Below are 3,978 nucleotides of genomic sequence, written 5' to 3' on the forward strand. Positions count from 1 at the left end.
TGTTTATTTGACTAGATTTTATCTTAATCTGAATAAATGTCTCTGAGAATATGCATTTGTATTTGCTTTCAGGTGCAACTGTGTGGCTGAACACAAAACTGTGCTGAAAACAAAACTGTCCAAAACACATGTTTCATCTTATGTATTTGTCTGTATTGTGTGTTTATTTATTTACACAGGATAATTACATGTCATCTTATAAACACTGTATTCTCTTAATTCACCCTTGTTTGCCTACTTTTAATAAATAGCTTTGGCATAAGAAGTGTACCAAAAATAATTATGCTTCATAAATGACAGATGATTTAACCACTTCCTGTCTAGTCAACACAAAAGAGAAACAAAGCGCACGTTGTCTGATTTTCTTAATTAAAGTTATCAGAAGTTGCAACTCAATCATGTGCTGCGGTGTAATGAAGTTTTAGCATGCAAACAGCTCCCTCTACTGGTTGATATTATAATAATCAGTGTTTTCTGTTTGTTTTTTGATAATGAGAAGCTGCTATCACTGGATGTTTCTTATTAGATGTTGGATTAATTGATACACATATGAGGATTTATTTATAGATATACAATACAATAAAAAATTATTTTGAGCCCACATGTGGTGATTACAGGATGTATAAGTGGAGAAACAGTTAAGTCCAAATATACTCTCAAAATTTAAATGATGGTATGAAAGAATGATCATCATTGTCATCTTTTATTGATGCCACCATAGCTGAGAAGAAGTGAAAAAGTGGAAAAATTCATATATATTATATTCTTTACATAGACACAGAAGCTTTTACAAAAGTTCATTTTGTTAAAATTTTTGAAAAATATTATACAAAGCAGATGAACGTAAGAATATAATAATGATGAAATATAGTGAAAAGGAATTTTACAATTCTTTTGAATTTCAAAAACAAGCAGCCTGAATGCACAGCTGTGAATCAAAGATACCAGCAGCAAGTCTGCATAGTGCAACTGCATCAGTTACATATCTGAATCATACTTAAGGTAGTAAAAAGCCCATAAGCAATTTGACATATGCTTTACAGCTTAATTTTTTTGTTTCTTATACCTCAGTATTCAAATCTGAACTCTCTCGGCTCTGACTGGTGTCCACTGACTTTGTGTAAGTGTGAGTGCGTGTCTCCTCTTCCTTGAAGGCACTCTCCAGCACATTCAGGATGGATTTGCGGACTTTATCTTTAAAATCTTGGCCCATGAACACATACAGAAGTGGATTCAGGCAGCTGTTGAGAAAGGCCAGACTGGTGGCTCTTGGTGACCCAATTATGATGATATCATCTAATATCTCACTTGAATATTCTGGCATGGAATTTGCCATCTCAATTAGACCCATGATGTTAAAGGGAGACCAGCACAGAAAGAAAGTGATGATGATGGCAGCAATGATCTTAAAGGGGCGACTTGACTGGCTAGTCAGCGTTTGGTTTCTTCTGAGACGATGAATTATGACAGCATAACACGAGACAATGACAGTGAAGGGCACAACAAATCCTAGGAGGAAGCGCGTGATAGTCATGGCCTGAAGACGAAATTGCCTTAACTGGTTCACAGATGGTGTGTCATAGTCATCAGAAAGAGCATAGTTGTCGAAGCAGAGGATTTTGTCACAAACTTTCTCAGTGTCCCTGAAGATGAAGTATGGAGCACTGAGAATCAAAGCCACCACCCAAACACACAGACTCACATAGGATGCCTTTCATGAACTTCGGTGGTTCTGAGCCCAGACCGGCAACACCAAGGAAACACATCTGTCCACACTGATCACCATCAGAATGTAGACACTGGCAAACATGTTCAGAAAGCTGATGGTGGTGTTGAGCTTGCACATGAACTTGCCAAAAGGCCAGTGGAAATCCAAAGCTGTGTAAGTCACACTCAGGGGCAGAAATGCAGTGAAGAGGAAGTCAGCCACAGCAAGGTTGAGGTACCAAACTGTGTTAACAGTTTTCTTCATCTTGAAGCCGGTCACCCAGATAACCACTCCATTCCTGAGCACACCAAGTATAAAGGCCAGGGAATAAATTATGAGAGACATGATTTTGATAGGCTGTATCAGCCCATCATGACAGTTACTATTCTCAGAGCCATTTCCATCAGGTGCAGCAGTTGTATTGATTGGATTGAAAGAGTTAGTGGCCATCTCCCTCACTGACTTTAGACCTACAAAGAAAAACAATAAGTAAAAGGTTCATTTCCCAGTCAAAGTTAGTAGGAAACTGAAACTGAAGCTATGGTGACATTCATCTAAGACAGTGTGTCAACATAGCTCCCAGACAATTAGACAAACATGAAAGGGCATTATTTTCAAATTTGCAATCCTCAAAAAAGCACACTTTTTCTGTAATAAAGTGTTGTAAGTAAAGTTGTAAAGTGTGATTTAATTTTTCTTCTTCTATCTGCTGCACCCTTTAAGGGTCACCAGAGTCCTCTGTCACACAAACCTTCTGTGTGTTCATGTTATAATACATACAGTACATTTGGGAACTTTGTCTAAAGTTTTGTTTTTTTCCCCCATCTTACACTTCCTTTGTCCAATATATCCATGCACCTGTCAAAACCATCACAGTCTTGCCTCTAATGTTCACCTGAGGCGTTTTTGCCACCCCATCTGAATCCCATGCCACTCTCATGCCACGCTAACAAAATTTCTCTAGATTTCCCTTCTACCCTGTGTACCGTCACCTCTTCAGGTTCTCTTCTATCTGCTCAGTCCTCTCACTAAATAACACAATGTCATCATAGACCACAAAGACTCCTTGCTGACCTCATCTGTCAACCAATGTTGCAAACAAGAAGGGGCTCAGAGCCGATCCCTGATGTAATCACACACTCACCTTGCATCCATCTGCCACTCCTACCACCACTGTCTCGCTGTCCTCATACATGTCCAGCACTACCATCACATACTCCTGTTCCGCTCCCGTATGACTTCTGACCTTCTTTATACTTTGCATCTACATTCTCAAGGCAAACATTACATCTGCAGTGCTCTTTCTTGGCATAAAGCCATAATGCTGCTCATCGATCATCACTTCTCTTCTTAACCTGACTTCAGCAACTCTTTCCCATATCCTCATGGCATGGCAAGAACTTTACTCCTCTGAAGTTTAGATACAGCTTTGCACATCACCCTTGTTCTTGAAAATCCGCACTAATACTGTGAAATAACACTAAATTTGTGTTTTTACATCATGTGACAGTGTAAGAATATGAATTTCCTGCTTTTTTATGCACATATACATATTTAGAGAAATATTCCTGGGAAATCTTTCATGGCTTCACCTTTAGTACCTTTAGTGAAGCTGTCTTGTTGGCTGTTGATGAATCCTCTGCAGAAGAATGTCTGATCCAACTCTGACAGCTTAGGTGTGGGGGTGTATGTCACTGCTGATAAACATGCAAATCCACAGGAAGTTTGTAAAAGTTAAAACATGAGAGAGCGTTAGATGGCGGTTGGGAGCGTGAGGGTTTGCAATGCCTTCAATTTGGACCGCAACATATTGCATCAAGAATACAGCATTATCTTTCTGAAAGCAAAAGACATCTAATATATATTCTTGTGAAAGGGCCATAGCGTAACCCAGCTATCAGCACCCCGTTTTGCAATTTAACTCAATTTTCTTTCCTAACACTGTCTCAACCTTGTGTTTGGTGAGTATCAAGTCATGAAATATTCTGAGGAAAACCAATGTGTTTCCACAATCAGTAGCATATAATATAATTCAGTAAATAAAAGTATAATATGCACTTTCTAACTCATTGTCCCTATGCCCTGGGTGTGTATTTTGTTTGTCTTTTCTTCTTTTTTGTTTTTATTTTTGGTTGGATTCAGGTGGAAGAAGAGCATCTTCATGAATTTTTTGCCAACCCTAATAACACATAACAGTCAATAATATTAACATGTATAAACTTTATAGATTTGTCCACTAGGGCCAAGAAACATAAAAATACATTATGTTC

The 3,978-nt window shown here is 38.4% G+C and overlaps 1 pseudogene; it reads right to left on the minus strand.

Moving 5' to 3' along the window:
- Positions 1-603: 603 nt before the first annotated feature.
- LOC116322182 lies at positions 604-3,729 on the minus strand (annotated as a pseudogene).
- Between the last annotated feature and the right edge of the window lie 249 nt (positions 3,730-3,978).

The sequence above is a fragment of the Oreochromis aureus genome, linkage group 11 (assembly GCF_013358895.1).
Source record: "Oreochromis aureus strain Israel breed Guangdong linkage group 11, ZZ_aureus, whole genome shotgun sequence".
NCBI classification, from domain to species: domain Eukaryota; kingdom Metazoa; phylum Chordata; class Actinopteri; order Cichliformes; family Cichlidae; genus Oreochromis; species Oreochromis aureus.